This window comes from Acinonyx jubatus, chromosome B3, assembly GCF_027475565.1.
Source record: "Acinonyx jubatus isolate Ajub_Pintada_27869175 chromosome B3, VMU_Ajub_asm_v1.0, whole genome shotgun sequence".
NCBI classification, from domain to species: Eukaryota; Metazoa; Chordata; class Mammalia; order Carnivora; family Felidae; genus Acinonyx; species Acinonyx jubatus.
The window spans coordinates 127059988-127078289 of record NC_069386.1 but is presented as its reverse complement, the minus strand read 5'-3'; the positions used below and the strand labels follow the sequence as shown (position 1 = coordinate 127078289).

The 18302-nt window shown below is 40.9% G+C and overlaps 1 protein-coding gene across 1 annotated transcript in view; it reads right to left on the bottom strand.

Annotated features, from left to right (window-relative positions):
• The window catches only part of FLRT2 (fibronectin leucine rich transmembrane protein 2), a 65055-nt gene that overhangs the window by 15405 nt on the left and 31348 nt on the right, over positions 1-18302 (bottom strand). The gene's annotated exons all lie outside the window — the stretch shown is intronic.

Genomic DNA, 18302 nt, shown 5'->3' with positions numbered 1-18302 from the left:
TGGTTACCTACAAATCCAACTGGTCACATCTTCTTTCAAGATGAAACAAATGACTGAGTACCTAACACCACTTGAGAGAAGAAACTTGAAGCCTTTTCTAAATGCAAAATAGGCACTGCTGAGGTCATTTAAAAAGATGTGTCCTTTTGATCTAATGCCGTAAGGAAGAGGAATAAACACAATGCACAGAAGCACGCGTGAAGGCAGAGAGATTTTTTTTCTTCCCCATTTTTCGTCTCTCCTCACCTTTGTCTTCCATCAAAACACCTTACCCTCAAGGTACTAAGGAGAAGGACCAAACTCCAGTTCATGATACATGTGTATTTATTCCCTCTTTCGGGACCTCCAGGTACAGATTTGAGAGTTGCCACACTCATGATTGGGAATAAGGCATTTTTCAACACCACCCCCTTCCTCCCATCTGTGTTTATTTCTACTTTTTTTTTTTTTTTTTTTTTTGTAGGTTCCATGTCCAGAGTGGAGAGCAGTACCGGGCTTGAACTCATGACTCTGAGATTAAGACCTGGGCTGACATCAGGAGTTAGATGCTTAATCAATTTAACCACCCGGGCACCCCTTTTTCCCTGCTTTAAAGAAAGACCTTTAGCACACTTTGAAACGATAGAAGACCCAGTTGGGGAAGTCAAGGCAATACCCAGATAGTAATCATGCCTCCCTGCTCTACAATGTGTTCCATCTGTTTTTAGATCAGAGAGGTAAAGCAGATCATTGAAAGGTGCCAGATTTTATTTCCTTACAAAATAAGCCAACATGACAGGACATGGCAAGCTATGAGTTTCTTAATTCTCACCAAAAGACAGAAATTGAAACAACTCATATCTAGAAGCACAGAGGAACTATTTGAAATTGTTCCCTTAGCTATCTTTAGAAACATAATTAAAAAAGAAAAAAAACACACCACAAATGCTGTTTAACTGTCAAGGATATTGTAAATTTGTTCTACAACTTAAAAAAAATTGTGAACCACCTAAAAAAATGCCACTGATGACCTGAAACAGTAAAATTCATGTTTTGTTGTTCAAAAACCTTAAAAAGGGAAGGGGAGATATAGGGAGTTTTCTCCACGCCAAAACAGATTGAGATGTGATACTTTATTAAAATTCAAACATTATTTACTTTGTTAAAACGTACAAATAAATATATGTTTTGCCACTAGACAGGAGCCATCCCTCCAACCCAGCAAAAATCTCCCTATATAACTTAAAGAACAATTTATAATACAGCCAAGGATAGTATAGGGAAAATTAGTTTAATGCCATCCGCCTGACATCATCCTTAAGCTCAGATTTCAAATTTTTAAGCCATCTCAATGCTCCCTAATAGCTAGCTATTCAAGTGTGATCTTGGTCCAGTAGCATGAGCTTGAGCTGGGAAATTGTTTGAAAGGCAGAATGTGCACGTTAGCAAGAACCTGGGTGTGCACATTAAAATTTGAGAGGCATTGCCCTAAACACAGTAACATTTAACCATTCGAATATTTTAATTTATTAAATATAAAATAAATGGAAGAAGATGCCCAATGACTCTTCAAGAAGAGTGAAAGCATAAGGCATACTCATCACTTTTGTCCCCCGGAGACAGTCTCAAATGACATCTTATGTGTAAATGACATCTTGGAGGTGGAGTAGTGCAATGGTTATACCATATGTGTTACTTGGCCCCAACAGACCCTTGAAAATGCATATCTGCATGACAGGCACTAATGCCCTGTAGGAGCTTGCAAAGTTACTTGTGATCAGGGGAGCCCACTTTTACAAAACATGATTTATTTAAGAAGAAATATTTGTTTGGTGTTATTAGCATCTGATCTTCACAGGAGGCAAGAAAGTGAGACCAAAGGATAGAACCTAACACATTTTTTAGCATTCCACAAGTATCTTCAACATGTGATAGTAGCACACAATAATTTCCTAAGATAGAAAACCAGCTACCCCAGGGTTCTAAGTTCCTAAATAAAGAGAATAGATGTTTCTTAACTGAGTTTACAGTCTAAGTTTTAAGGCCCTGGAAACAATTAGCCGATACTTGAGGATGACAGAATTTATTTGGAAAGTTCCTCAGCTAACAGCCTCAAAGTTAATAATCACTGGGAGCTTAGCAAAGTACTCAGTACAGACCGGGACACTATCGTGCTTTCAAATTGTAGATTTTCCACTTGCCTGAACTGTGTCTTCTGTAAGAACAGTAAAAGCCCCATCAGCCAATCCTTTGCCCCAGGCTTTGCTCTCTGGCCTCTGAACTCTCCTTACGAGTGGTTCTTTTATAATTATGTAAGAAGAGGATGTGGTCCTGAAGAAATCTCCTAATAGGATTACATGGGGCAAACTGTCACTGCTTATCCACCTTAAGAGGAGAAAAGTCCCATCGAGATCACCATGTGTTGATCAGCTATGACAAGTTCAATTCTAAATGAAAACAAACTCTCAGGGTTTTCTTTGAGCTTCTTCGGAATCCCACAAAATTACATCAAATAGATTTGTTGTAATCCTTGGATCAACGACAGCCTATATTATGTCAGCCAGTATACTGTATCTTTGTTCAAATTAGTGCAAGTGTAAAATTACAAACATGTAGGCAATGATGACATTTTTTTTCATTAAATAGGCTAAAATTTCCTCCATATTTTCAGTGTGAATTCCTACCGAATACTGAGGGCAGAAATCCTTTTAGACCTTAAGCTGGAGACTCCATCCATAGAGAAGGCAGTACAGTATAATGGTCAAAAGCATAGCCCCTGACTTTTCATCCCACCTCTGACACAGAGTAGCTGCAGGATCTTAAACTCTATGCTTTCCTTTCCTCGCCGGAAAAATGACAATAATAATCGTTCTTATCTCATAGTATTCTTGAGAGAATTAAATAGGATAGTATTTGTGAAAAGCTTTTATGTTGCCTGATACCTACAAGAACATAATAAATATAAACTATTATTCTCTGTGTAATTATTAATATTTAGGTTGTCCAAAGAGGTGAACTCCAACGTGTAGAGCAAAATAAAATCACTTTGAACCTTTCAAGTTCTATGCATTTTTGTATACTACAGGATTTCTCAACCTCAGCACTACTGATATTTTGGGCCAGATGATTCTGTGGTGGAGCTTCCGTGAACATCCAAAAATGTCTCCAGGCCTTGTCAAATATATGTCTCCTGGGGTGACTAAATCACCCCCAATTGAGAATCACTGACCTACACCATCTTACAAGTACCTTAGAAGGTTAGCATTATTATTCTAATTTTATAGAAGAAATCAAACATAGGTTTCTAATAAACAGAACCTAAAAATTCTTCTTGCCATGGACACCAAAAAAAAAAAAAAACATAAAAATGCAGCATGGTTTTCATTCATTTATTCAACCAATATTTATTGGCCTGGGCATTAGAATGAAGATACACTCTTAGGCAGAAGCGATGTGGGTTTTGACTTCATGAGCTTGATTAAGTCAGGGGAGAGAAATGAATAAGCAGGGAATTACAGTACTGTATAAGGAGTTCTAAACTTAGGGTACTGTGTAAGGAGCTCTCACCTAGTCCTTGGGGTATCAGGAAAAACGTTGCAGGACAAAGACTGTCTATGTAATGATCTGAAGGATAAAAAGTTACAAGAAAGGGAAGAGATTCAAAAAGGGCTGCACAAGGAACCAAGCAGGTTGTAAGGTGGATCAAGAGGTAAAACTCAGCCCAGCTAAGAGAAGGAACAAAACCTGGATGGCAAGGCACCTTCCCAACTCTGCCTACTTCTCCCTGAGATAGTCCAGTTTCCGGAAGGTAAGAAGCCCATGTTTCCAGGTCATTAGCCATTTCCATTTATAAGTCTCTAAATATTAGCAATAAAAGGTTTTGCTTTTACAAGAGGTGTTTCAAACACTGGGGGCAATGTTTTCCCCCTTTCCTATTTATTTGAGTACCGCACTGAGTATGCTTCCTTTCCAGGAAACTAGCGATTATGAAGAACGGTTTAGTGGAAGGTCCTAAGGAAAAAGAAGAATTTTCACTGAAAGTAGCAAACACAGTTTCAAAAGACTGAGTGTAAATCAACACACAACAAATGCTCTTTGGAGACATCAAGACCCTGGCCCCGCCAGTCTGGTAAAGCTGACAGTAAGAGCAGCAGTTATTCTAGGCTACTTTACCTTAATTCAACTCTTTTCATAGCAACTGAGACTCAAAGCACATAAATCATGTTAAAGCTTTCAGCAAAGTGTTTCTCTCCCAGTGCTGCCCAGAAAGATTTTTTTTAATTAATTCCAGGAGCCTGTATTCCAGGAGTGCTTAATAAACTCAAACTATAAAAATCATAGTACAGAAAATAAGAGTTGTCAATAGGCACTGCCGATTGCATAATATAGTGACACCAGGACAAACCTAATAAAATCTTAATGGTCTCAGCATTGGCTGGATTGTGACAAGACAGTGCAGTAAAGGAACTGGTGTGAATGAGAAAGCTGACCTGAAGAGAGATTCTCTGCAAAATTTCCGGGGGTACCGGGGACTTAGCACTTCTGGAATTAGGCAATTCGTGCTTGAAATCAGACACACAGGTGCAGAATCGATAGGCCTAACTATACTACAAATGTCTCTGTTACAATCTGGAAACACTAAAGCCATTTATAGATCTTGTGCACATTTCCACATTCCTGAAGATAGGTTATAAATACTGCTCTCACAACAGTCAGGAGAATGCTATAGTTAGCTGGGCAAGATGTGGGGATTAGCAGAGGAATTTGGGGAAAAATAAAACAATAGCCACCCCCTAACTTGAAACAATTTTTCCATCTCCTTCACTGATCCTCAACCAAGCTCCTTGAAGTTTCTCAATAGACAAATATTTTTCTTTGCTAAAACAAAGAGAAAGAAAGAAAGGAAGAGGGAGAGGCAGAGGAGAAGAGAGAAGGAAGGAAAGAAAGGAAACACTTTAGGTAAACAGTAGACAATTTCCTGGCTCCAGTCAGTCTAGGATTGAAAACATTAAAATTGGAGCCCCCCCCCCTCCAAAAAAAAAGAGCTATTCTCCCAGCAAGCATAAAATTCTCTAACGCATTTGAAGAGTTGTCCCCATGTGGTTTCCAATGCAGTTGGTTCAAATAATAAGTTGAGAACACACAACCAATGTTAAAAACCCAAATACATAAACTTTGAGGGCAAATTCATTACTGCCATTCTCTGTTCCTCATCCACTGGGGAGCTTCCACTGACCATTCCTTGGGTCCATTAAAATCTGCATGTCTGGATGCAAGACTGGCCTCCATGTTTTTTTGTCTGCTTGTTTGTTTGGTTTTTGTTTTAATGGTTATTTTTGAGAGAGAGAGAGAGACAGAGACAGAGTGTGAGTGGGGGAGGGGCAGAGAGAGGGAGACACACAATCCAAAGCAACTCCAGGCTCCAAGCTGTCAACACAAAGCCTGACGTGGGTCCCAACTCATGAGCCATGAGATCATGACCTGAGCTGAAGTCAGACGCTCAACTGACTGAGCCACCCAGGTGCCCCTAGCCTTCATGGTTTTTAAACTCAGTGGTGAACAGACACTAATAGAGAAGAATTTTATTGAGACAGTACCAATAAAGATAGAATTAGGGTCCATAAAGGATGGAGCCCTCTAAAACCCACATCTATATATTTTTCAATCCATTTCCAAAAGAGGTAGTTCATTCATTCATACATCCATTCATTTGGTCAAACAAATATATACTGAGTACCTCATGTTTCAGGCCTAGAAAATAGCTGGTTTCATGTTTTTATCTCTGACATGGATTTTTCCCATCATTTGCTCCAGATGTTCCCATCAAAAACACTACGGGAAGATGATGAAAAAAGAGGGTTTCTTGGTACCACCCTGCAGATGTGGGGTTTAATAGGCCTTCAAAGAAGGATGTTCACTGTCTTTTGTCAATATTCCCCAGGTGGATCTGATGACCATTTACTTTTGAGTTCAACCACCCAGATACCGCTACTGGGAATTATTTTCAAGGCATGGAGACAACTGATTTTTCTCTTTTTTTGCATCAAATTGGCTTGTAAGAGGTGAAACTGTAGGTGTGGTGGCATGACAAGAACAAAGGGTTTGGGGTAAGTCAGAATTTGGCTTTGACCTCAGCTCAGCCACACTTCAAAAGCGTGATGATGGAGACCTGACTTGAACTCTCTCAATCTCACTCTATACATCTCAAGAGAGGATATTAAGCCATGCTCACAATGTTGTCGGGAAGACTAGAGATAATGAATATAAAGCAACTAAGAGTCCCAAGTAGGCACTCAACGAACTGTGTTGGGCTCTGGGGATATGTGACCTGGATAGCTTTCTTCCTTGCCAGCTGTGCTAACTCAGGCACAACATTTCACCTCCCTTGGCCCCAGTTAACTCACTTGTCAAATGGAGAAAATGGCAGTTTTACTCTCTCATACTTTTTGTAGAGCTGTAAATCATTTCAAGTGTTATCTAATATCTAATATAAACACACACTCATTATGCTTTGGCTATTCCCATTTTTAACTTTAAAAAACAGCAATAGAGGTGCCGGGGTGGCTCATTCAGTTCAGTGTCAGACTCTTGGTTTCGGCTTGGGTCATGACCTCACAGTTCATGGGTTTAAGTCCCACGTTGGGCTCCATGCTGATGGTGCAGAACCTGCCTAGGATTCTTTCTCCCCCTACTCTCTGCCCCTCTCCTGCACCCTCTCTCTCAAAAATAAATAAACTTAAGAAAATAAAATAACATGAAAACAGCAACCATAACACACAGCCTCCTGAACTGTGAATTTCTGTCCCTAATTGAGTAAAGAGTTGGTTCTTTGGAATCCATGACATTTCACTTTCCTTTTTCATTCATTGATCATAGTTCTTTCCTTTGGAGATACACACATACATCTTCCCATGTATCAATACTGCAAATATGCAGAGACATTTACTGGCTCTCTCAGATCTTTCCTATGTCAATGTTTCATTTCTTTCATTTGCTTCACGATCTTAGCAACGCTGATGCCTCCATTTCTTGGTATGTGCTGCCCATAAAGGAAGACAAGACTCATGTGGTCTGATCAGCACCAAGTACAGCCCAGCAAACACGTGGGGAGCGCCTCACTCCCTGCCAGGCAGAGAACTAGTTACTAGAAATATATCTATGACAGAGCCCCGTGTTTGAGTATCAGTTTATGTCAGATAAAATAACTCTTTGCATGAAGCTCTTGACAATTCCAAAAGCATTTTAATATGTTTCATTTCATGCAATCCCACAACAACCCTTAGGAGATATGTATATGAACCTCAAATGAAGTCTACAGAGATGAAGTCATTTGGTTGAAGCCATATTGATGGTATGAACAGAGGATGGTATTATAAAATTTCCATAAGAAAATACTAGATACTGGTATGATTTGATGACTGGTGTTAGTTACGATGGTATTAAAGCCAACGTGCAAAAACTAAAGCCTCTCCCACTGCTTAAAAATACAAAGCTATCAGTAGCCTGGCATCTGAAGTGAGTAAAACCTCTAAGCTGGACTGGTGCATAAATACAGAGTAATTATGCCAGGGAACGCAGTGTGTGTTCTCCCCATGTGACTCCAGGACTCCAGGAGTAGGAAACCAAGCTGCAGCTCAGCTGATGAGCAGTATCGAGGTGCCAAGGACTGGAGGTGCCTAAAGGACTCGATGACTACTGATAGGATGGTAGCAAAACAGACAGCAAAGCTTCCGTGCCTACTTTATCTCAAAGAATCTCAAGTTGGCTGTCACCACATTCTACGGCTTGAGCTCAAAGGGTCTTCATGTGGGGCCACCGTGGGAAAAGCTGTTGAAGGAATAAAGCTAGTCCCTAACTACCCAACACATGGCAACCTTATGTATACTAATCACTTGGGATGATAAGTGTCAAGAATTCCTTCAATTCTAAGGGAAAAAATCTGTAGAAAGTGAGATCAGTAATCTAACATAGAGTAATTTTACGAAAGATCTTGCTAGATCAGCATTTTTTTGTTCTTTGTTTTTCCTGCAACGGATTGTTCCTAAGCAATCCCATTGGAACACCTGACTCCAGAAATTCTGAAAGTTTTCTGGGGCGCCTGGGTGGCTCAGTTGGTTAAGCATCCAACTTGGGCTCATGAGTTCGAGCCCTGTGTTGGGCTCTGCGCTGACAGCTCAGAGCCTGAAGCCTGTTTCAGATTCCGTCGCTGTCTCTCTCTGCCCCTCCCCTGCTCATGCACTATCTCTCTATTTCTCTCTCTCAGATATAAATAAACACTTAAAATATATTTAAAAAAATAAAGTTTGAAATATTTCTTGTATCTTCTGCCCTATGATCCAAACATGCAGGGCTCACTCTGAATACTTATGTCCCTTTCCAAGCTGTCTTCCAGCCAGTCATATCCCCAAAGGCACTCTGCCAGCATTCATCTGGAGTCGGGGGAGGAGGAGGAAATGAGAAGTCATCTTCTTTTCTTCCCTCCTCCCCTCCCCCCCCCCTTTATTTTTTGAGAGGCAAGCTATGTTGGGATAGAACAAGAGATTTGAGCTTGTTTTTTTTTTTTTAATTTTTTCTTCAACGTTTATTTATTTTTGGGACAGAGAGAGACAGAGCATGAACGGGGGAGGGGCAGAGAGAGAGGGAGACACAGAATCGGAAACAGGCTCCAGGCTCTGAGCCATCAGCCCAGAGCCTGACGCGGGGCTCGAACTCACGGACAGTGAGATTGTGACCTGGCTGAAGTCGGACGCTTAACCGACTGCGCCACCCAGGCGCCCCTGAGCTTGTTTTTATACAGTCCTTGTTAATTCAACAGAAGAAATAAGCAAATAACTATAATCACTTTATGTACTCTTAGGCTTTGGTGCATTTCCAACTTGAGTTTAAATTCAGCTAACTATTCAAATACCCACTGAGTGTTAACCACTGCTAGTAGTGTGAAATACAGAGCGGTGAGAAATAAGTCATAATTATCCTGAATTTACAAATGAGGAAACAAGGTTGGAGAAATCTGTGGCTTACTCAAGTTCAAATAGTAGCAAATCCTAGCCATAGAATCCCAGCTCAGTTTCTGTGATAAAGAAAGAAGAAAGAAAGAAAGAAAGAAAGAAAGAAAGAAAGAAAGAAAGGAAGGAAGGAAGGAAGGAAAGAAAGAAAGAAAGAAAGAAAGAAAGAAAGAAAGAAAGAAAGGAAGGAAGGAAGAAAGAGAAAGAAAGAAAGAAAGAAAGAAAGAAAGAAAGAAAGAAAGAAAGAAAGAAAAGAAGAACAGAAAAAAAATTGGTGCTCTTCCCACTATATTCTCCCCCTTATTGGCTTAGGGTGTACAATCTGCACTTCAAAAATCCTTCTGCCAACACCCAGAGTTCTCTTTCCCTCTGTTCTTTCATTGCACCAATCAAGCAAACAAAGCCACCCAATCACAAGCCCAATCTCCCCTGTGCCTGCCCGAGTTTCAGGTTCTCGCCAGAGAAAGTCACCTAACAGCACAGATGAGGTCTACCTTAAATAAGAAATCACCAGCCTACAGTGAGACTGCACCAAATCGAGGAACACTGTTAAACTTCTCTGGAAAACTTGTCTCTCATTCTCCTCCTCAAAGAAGGCTTCAGTCTTCACCTCTCCTTTAGATTCCCTAACTTCTCTCCCTTTCAGTAGACAACCTGACTTTCATCTGAAGATGAGCAGAAGACATCAGACAGGATCTCCCATGTCTTTCTGTTGCCAAACATCTGAGCTGATCTGTGTCTGCACCCACTTTCTTTTCCTTAGTGGTTGACGACTCTCTCTCTCCTGTGGAGCCCTTGCCCTGCAGGCTTCTCTAGAATGTAACTCTATGTGCTCCTTCCCTGTGTATGCAACCTCTCTGTCTCAGACTGGATCTGCTGTCAATCATATTTCTGATATTTTCCACCAAAAACATCCCTTTGACTCCAAATCCTCCCTCCAGCTGTTGCCCTATTTCTCTCCTGACTTTGATCCAAACCTCTAGAAAGAATAGCCCATAATTGATATCTCTGTTTTCTCACCTCCTACCCATCTTCACATTCCACACTGTTTCCTGCTCCTACTTTCACACAAGCGTGTCTCACTGATGTCAACAATCAGCCCTGGGGTTGTAAATCAAAAAGACTAGTCTAAAACCTTCGGTCTTCTTAGCTCCTGACCTGTACAAGCAAACACCCACCTGATTTACCTATTAAGTGTTTTAAGAGCATTTCTAACTTAGCATTTGCAATTTCAGACTTTTTAAGAAACTTACATTCACTGACTCATAATAAAGCAATACTTTGGTACTGTTACTACTCCCACAGAGGGAACAGGGCTCCAAGTTATGGAGCTTCTCCAAGACCCATCAGCAGATAGAAGACAAGGACAGAGTTTGAACTCAGTCATGAGTTGCAAAGCCTTGCTAGAAGCAACCCATGTCTTGCCTCCCTGTAAGCTTCACACAGGCAGAGTTCAGACATCTTTTGCTTACTCTTGTTTCCCCAGAACCTACAACAGCACATGGCAGACATTCAAGAAGGGTCTATAGAATAAATGATGAATCAAAGAATGACCTTCAGATGATCACTTTGTTTGAAGAGGCAGGCTGTAAAACCTCGTTGACATCTTCAGTCTTAGGTCTCATAAGAAATCGCCAAGATAATATTTCAGAAACGGCTTCAAAGTTTTTAAGTAATACCAACCTACCCAGAGAGATTGAGGGATAGACAGAGAGACGGATGAATAGTCTTCAAATACAAAGAAACTAGACGACCTTAATAAAAGGCATATCATGCAACTAGAAAGTAACTGTAATTATCATAGCACTATACTTGTTTTGTAACATAATATCAAATTCTGTGCTCTTATCAACTGAAATGGGGTCAGTCTGGCCCATTATTACAAACTTGGTTTGATGAAAGGCATGATGATCACCTTAGATACCTAATACTTCAGGTTCTATGATTCTGACCCGAATTCAGGGAAGTCCTTATGGTCTACTGCAAAAAATAAAATAAAATAAAAAAATACATGTTTGTGCTCAAATAATGCCAACAGCTTATAAATGTTTACACAAATTTCAGTGCGACAGTTCAACTGTGCTTTAATTGCTTACCCCTTTACCATTCCTCATAGTTACAATCCATACAAAATAGGCCGGGAACTTTGAGAGCTATAAAAAAGCTCATGAAAAAAATAAACTGAATCCAAAAATGTAAACATGACCCATTTTCCCACCGAAATATTGCACCACATATGTAATATGCATAATGAAACAGAAAACCTTGTCTCCTTCACAAGGAGAATACAGATTTCCGTCAGTGATATTGATTAGGCACATGAAAGGAAATTACATAGTGTGTATTTGCAGGTGAGTTATCTGGTTTTGAGTTTAAAAAATGAAAAATTCATTGCACAAGCCTATTTCGGTATCATAGGGATGGCTCTGAATGTAAATGGTGCAAAACTTCCTCACTGAATAAATAGTTTTCGCGTTGCACCTTCTCATCTTCAGAACACCTGTCACACTGTATGTTCAGGGGGGTATTTCTGGATTTGAGCGATGAGAGGGGAAAAGAAACAAAAGAAGAATGATTATTTCCTTTCCTCGACCGTCTCCTTTTCTCAAGGGCATCCTCCCCGACCCCTGCAGCATGATCAGATATGGGATAAAATCAAGTGATTTCCAAGACTGAAAATTAAACCCCAGATGAGAACCATTGGTGCTGTGTCCAGTGTGAGTTTCACACTGCAGAAAGGGAATAATTCAAAGGGAAATATTGAAAATGCACAGCAGATTTTAAAAGCTGTCTTTAAAAAACCGACACTGGCAGCTTTTCTCATTTGAATGAATCTTAAGATATGTTTTCCAAACAAAGGGGAATTAAAACATATGAGCAGATCTTTTACAGGTTTATTATACACAGTCAGAGCACTGCTTTCATTTGTGAACACTGCAGACTTCAAACTTTACCCAAAGCGCAGAAAAGTTTGTCTTTTCTTAATCACATGCTGTCAATCATTTTCAATCACTTAATTCTGTTTAAAGACAGTGCCTTCCCCACCGCAAACACACACACACACCAGGAGAACATGATGACTTCTTCCTTTCCTTTCCTTTTCCTTCCTTCCTTCCTTCCTTCCTTCCTTCCTTCCTTCCTTCCTTCCTTCCTTCAGGAAAAGCAAACTACAGTCTGACTCAGTGCTTGCCCACCAAGCCCATGTACACAAAGCTGCCACCAGAGGGAAGCAACACAGCTAAATGATGGTCCCAGTAACTCTAACCCACACATCATGTGAGAAGACAGTTTGGGCTGTTTTTTTCATCTTTGTCTCAGTTACTTGATAGTTGTACAAGAAAGAGTTCCAATCTTCACTTCTAAGTAAAATTACAAACTCAAGTATTAGAGAGTAACAGGATGTTTGGGATGATAAAGCAAATTTAAAACATTGAGACTGATGAGTCTCAACACATCATATGTATGGAATTAGATCAGATTACTCATTGCTTCCTTAGTTACACTCTCATACTTGACTAAAATGTGCCCCCCCAGACCCTTGGGAATACTATGATTGTTCTAACAAGGCTTATCTTCTAAAGTATTACATCTTAAATGGCAGGTCTGCTCTCTGAGACAAAACATTCAAGAAATAGGTCAAAGAAAAACACACGTTGAGTGGGCAGCCACTTAACGTGATGTGGTTTCCTCAAAAACCTTTCCTCACCAGGTCCCTGATGCTTAAAATTTTATAAATATAAACCAATTCCTTTGGATTAGAATGCTACTCTCTCTAGAAATCCAAACATTCTTGGCAAACATTCTAAATCAAGTAAAGGATATCTGACCTTTTCCTAGAGCTAGTGTTTGTCACTCATTCATTCATCAAACGATTGTTGAGCGGTTACGTACTATGTGCCTGGCACAGTGTGGGATCTTTGTGATACAAAGATGAAAAATACAGTCAAGAAGAAGAAAAGAAAAAAATACTATAAACATGAGACTAGAAATGCTAAGATAGTGAGCAATGTCATGAAGGAAAGAAAGAAGGGTGACAGAGAATATCAGTGTGGGTGATAGGTGTAGGTTTAGATATGGAGGTCATGGATGACATTTTGCAGAATGGGATTCCCAAAGAATGAGGAGTTGTAATGAATGGGGCATCTGGGAAAAGGGAGGACAGCCCATGAGAAGAGAGAGGCTAACAACACTCTGGGCATAGTAAGGGCAGGAGCAAAGATCAATGGAGGAAGAGCCTGACCTCTTCCCAGAACTACAAGGCCAATGTGGCTGGCATTTGGTGAGGAGTGGAGTGAACAGAGGGCCACTAATGAGCCTGGTCACACAAAGTCTCATGGCTTTAGCAAGCCTTTTGGATTTTATTCTCAGGGCAATGGGAAGCCTACAATTAAATAGACTAAAACAGGGAGGGTACAGTGAGAGAAGGTAAGGATCAAAAGACACAACCTGAATCTCTATAGCAAAAAGCTGAAAGAAGTTTGGGGGGAAGGGATAAAGTAGAACAGAAAATGCGATGGAGAAGAGGGGCTCGGTGAGGCAAAGTAAACTCCGTACTTCTTCTGTCAGAATTTTCTCTTTAAATGCCCTGCTTCAGGACAAATCCGTCACCCCCCCTCCACCATTTTTCAGCTGTCTCAAATTCTCTTCGGAAACAGATGAAGTATAAATAATAAATAAATAAAAGAAATACAGCTTTGACTAAACAAGAACTTAAAAGACAAAGTGAGGTACCCATGCTGGGAAAAGACAGCCACATAATTAATTAGAAGGGTCTCTCCCCTTCTATCCTCAGCACTGAAGCCAGCCACCCTGCTTAGCATAATGTCCCCTTCACTGGGAAAGGCACAGACTACCTGCTGTTCCCTAGCAAGTAAATTGGTCCCTACTATAAATTATTCTATGTGGTGAGGAAAAGCACTGGCTTTTATTTATTTATTTATTTATTTATTTATTTATTTGGTTTTCTGAAGCTAGGAGCACAGCCAGGCAAATAACCCTAGATAATTTGAAAAAGTGGCTTTTAGTGACCCTAGTGACAAAAAAGTTGCCAGTGCTGTCCAGGGTGAGGCGGGGCTGCATCATTCCATGGAGGCTGTTCTGTCTCACCCAAAGGGGGTACTGGGGTTGCTGCTTTGCTCCCCTCAGGCAAAGGTGGACCTCACTCAGGGTGAGGGTGCAGGAACCCAGACATTGTCAGCTTCCACTGGAAATCTGCTCACACTCTCTAGACCCAAATCTCTTTACAAAGAATGAGTCCGTCTTTCGTGGGACTTGCGAGGCCAGAAGCTGGAGATTTATGATCAGGACTTAATGGAGGGATTGATTCTCAGGTGCAACAACCCCCCTCCATTAGCCTCCTTTGGATGTGGCTAAGCCCTGACCTTAATGTTTCCTCAGACTGTTTTGTCCCCTCTCTTGCTCCCTCTTCAGGGAAGTCAGAGCATGGGAATAATTTCAAAACCAAGGCGAGTTCCTCAAAGAACTGAGACTGACCACTGACCACAGCATCACCCTCAAGACGTGCACCCTGCACCCTCCCACCAGGGGCACGGTGTGCACAGGGCTACAGGCCATGACCGTCCAGAGCCTATATAGCCTTTTCTAGGCTATGCTGAGTACCCAAGTTGCAGAAACCTTCTCCCAGAACCTTGATGGGCTTCTCAGCTGCATCTGTCTTCCCAGGGTTATGGCACCTCCAGGCCGATTTGTCTCGGTGGGGGAAATGCAGAGCTGGTGTGTGTGCCCAAGGCCCCTTGGGGCTCAGGATACAGCCCCTGAGGGAAGAGAAAAGGGTTGCTACCAGTTTTCTCTGCACCGCCATTTTCCATGCAGAATGTGGTGGAGTGTGAGACTTCTAAAGTCAAACCTGGCTGGCCTTCCAGGCCACTCTAAAAGACAGATCAGTCACCTAGGAGAACTGTATACACTTTTTAAACAATTTTTTAATAAGATTTATAACTTTCAAGGGATTAAATCTGAGGTGGGCCTCCCTCTCCAACTCTTGCACAGGGCCCTACAAATGTCTAGGGCAGTGCTGCTGGTGACAGTGGCCCTTCAAGTGATAAGAGGAAATGTCACCATGGAGAGAGCAACTGTGCACAGCTACTGAAAAAATAGAAACACCGCCGTGGAATTTTATCTCTTTCAGGGTGAAAGAGATAAAAATATAAACATTTTAAGAAACTTACTAATAACTCACAAGAACGGACAGAATTGCTAATTCAAACATGGCCAAAAATAAAATAAAAATTCATTCATTAACCCATTCATTCATTCATTCATTCATCCATCCGTTCATTCATTAATTCACTGCTGAATGTCCACACATGACAGGTAGTGGATTATCATGAACTCAGTTGTGTCCCACAAAACTCATGTGTTAAAGTCATAGCCCCATGAACCACAGAATGTGACCACCTCTGGAAACAGAGACTCCAAAGACATACCTACGTTAAAATTAGGTCATTAGCGTGGCCCTAATCCCTTATGACTGGTGTCCTTATAAGAAGAGGCGATCAGGACACAGATACACACAGAAGAACCATGTGAGAACACAGAGAAAAAATGACCACCTACAAGCTGAAGAGAGAGGCTTTAGAATCCTGCTGACATCTTGATTTCAGACCTCCAGCCTCCAGGATTGTGAGAAAAGAAATTTCTATGGTTCCAGCCACCCAGTGTGTGGAACTTTGTTATGGCAGCTCCAGTAGACTAACAGAGAGATACCTTACAACGGTAGTTCACCACATAGCAGAAAAGAAAGATATGCCAGAGTCTATTGTAAACTGAGGTGATTAAGAAACAGCTCGCTAGGGGTGCCTGGGTGGCTCAGTCAGTTAAGCGTCCAACTTCTGCTCAGGTCATGATCTTGCGGTCCGTGAGTTTGAGACTTGAGTCGGCCTCTGTGCTGAAAGCTTGGAGCCTGGATCCTGCTTTGGATTCTTTGTCTCCCTCTCTGTCTCTCTGCACCCCGCCCCCCACACTCTGTCTCTCTCTGTCTTTCAAAAATAAATAAATGTTTAAAAAAGAAAAGAAAAGAACAGAAAGAAAGAAAGAAAGAAAGAAAGAAAGAAAGAAAGAACTCACTTACATCTCACTCTCAGAGCAGGACTGCAAAGCGATTTGAGTTTCCGTACCACTGGAAAGTCTTCCTTCTGGACCTCCACTCTGGACCTCCTTCTGAACCTAATCTCAGCTTCCAGGCCTTAAGCATTTCTCACTCTTGGAGCTGAAAACCTTTTCTCAAGTGCCATGGTCATAGCCCCAGCAGTTTCAAGAATCCATCCACCCCCCTACTTTTCAGGCAAATGAATAACAACTTCATACCTTCGATGATAATCCATTAATAAAAAAAAAAATGAAAGCTACTAAGAGGTCATTAAGAAAAGTATATTGTCTAACTATAATTGCTCTCTCAGACTCTAAAAATCATTGATGTGCTTCAGTTCCTTACAGGGTTGTCTGTATCAACAGTTCCCAAATCTAAGTGTCTGTCTCAGGGAGGGGAACATCCAGCGGGGAAGTGAGCATGACTCTCAGGTCAACTTGCTCAGCCATGTCCTGAGCCATGCCCACTCTAGCACAGCACCCCACTGCCTTGGGTAGAGGGGGAGTACAATCACCTGAAACACAATAGGTCATGCATTCTTGACAAGGGGGACAGCATCCCCAAGGCAGGTACAAACCGGTTCTTGGAAAAAAGGAGAAGAAATCCTTAGATATTATGATAGTTTATGGACTTTCCAGTGGCCACACTACACGAACAGACATAGTGAATGTCTGCAGTATTAAAATGTCAGGAGGGAAGGGGGTCTTTAGGAAAAGAAAAAATCTAGGGAACTTTTCAGGGGAGGGCAATAAAAAAAAAAAGTTTGAGAAATACTTCCATAGATTGGAAGTAAGAATACCAAGCATGGAAATAAGAATAATGATAGCTAGCATGTGTTGAGAGCCTTGTAAAACTGTGAAGTGCACACTGTGAGATCCGTGAACTCATTTAATTCTTGCGGCAACCCTATGTGATAACTATTATTATTACATTGCCATTCTAGCGATGTAGGTATTGAGACATTAAACGTTTAATTTTCTGAGTGTTACGCATCTTAGATATATAGTGGCTGGGATACGTGTAGCAGAAAGTTCCTTACCAATATTAGATTTTATCAACATACCTGAAGATGATTTGCACCCTCACTGACTGCGACAGTGGCACAGAGGATGTTAGTGGCGGCTCAGTGTTCGTCTAGCATCTATACACACACTCTTGACTTTCGAGCTCTATGCCTACCAAGAGTTCCCAACCATATTATGCTACGGGTGCTTTTGTACTGTAGTTACACGAGAATAAAGATTCTATAAAGCAATAAAACAGAAGTACAAAAAGGGAGTTACTCATATGAAAACATGGTTGAATATAAAAACAGGTTTGTTTTTTTTTTATTCAATAGCAAGTCAGTTAAAGTTGCTGGCACATTAGGGAAGACAAATATGGAGAGAGCAGAATCTTAAAATTCTGTGATGATTTTGCACTCAGATTACTCTCCTCATGCCTGAATGTTTTAAGTGCACTATAAGAAAGCAAACTGGAAATCAGAGTTGATGCATTTGGGGAAGAAAACAGGAATCCAATAAGTTCCATAAGCAGATGGAACCCTGGGCCCTACATGAAAAGACTGGCAAATTATTGTCCATTTAAATGTTTGTGTGTGTGTGTGTCTATAAGTTGTTATTAAATATTTTAATGCTTTCTTAATTAAACAATTAAACTTCCCCTAGTGTACCTGATATAGACAACTTGTATACTATGTCCATTTTCAAATGTGTCTCACAGTTCTATTGGCCCTAAAACCTAGAAACCCGTAACCTATTTTACTGAGGCAAAAACGTAAGCAAAACTGAGGAGCACCATCCAACGGAGACAGCTACCATTACCGAAAGAAATAATGCTCCCTATTTCCACCTACTGTTGTGAGTTAGCAAAGGCAAAATATAGCTAAGAGAAAACAAACGACTGGGCTCCCTAAATGACATTTCTTGACATAAAAAAAGAGAGAGAGAGAGAGACATATATGGGGGGGGGAGAGAAAGGAAGGAAGGAAGGAAGGAAGGAAGGATGAAAGAAAAGAAGGAAGAAAGGGAAAGAAGGAGGGAGGGAGGGAGGTGAAAGGAAGAATGAAAGAAAGAAAGAAAGAAAGAAAGAAAGAAAGAAAGAAAGAAAGAAAGAGGGAGGGAGGAAGGGAGATGAGAGAAAGAGGGAGTGCAAATTTAATCGAATAGATGGAAAGTCTTGGATGTTATTAAAGAAGATGAAAAAGCACA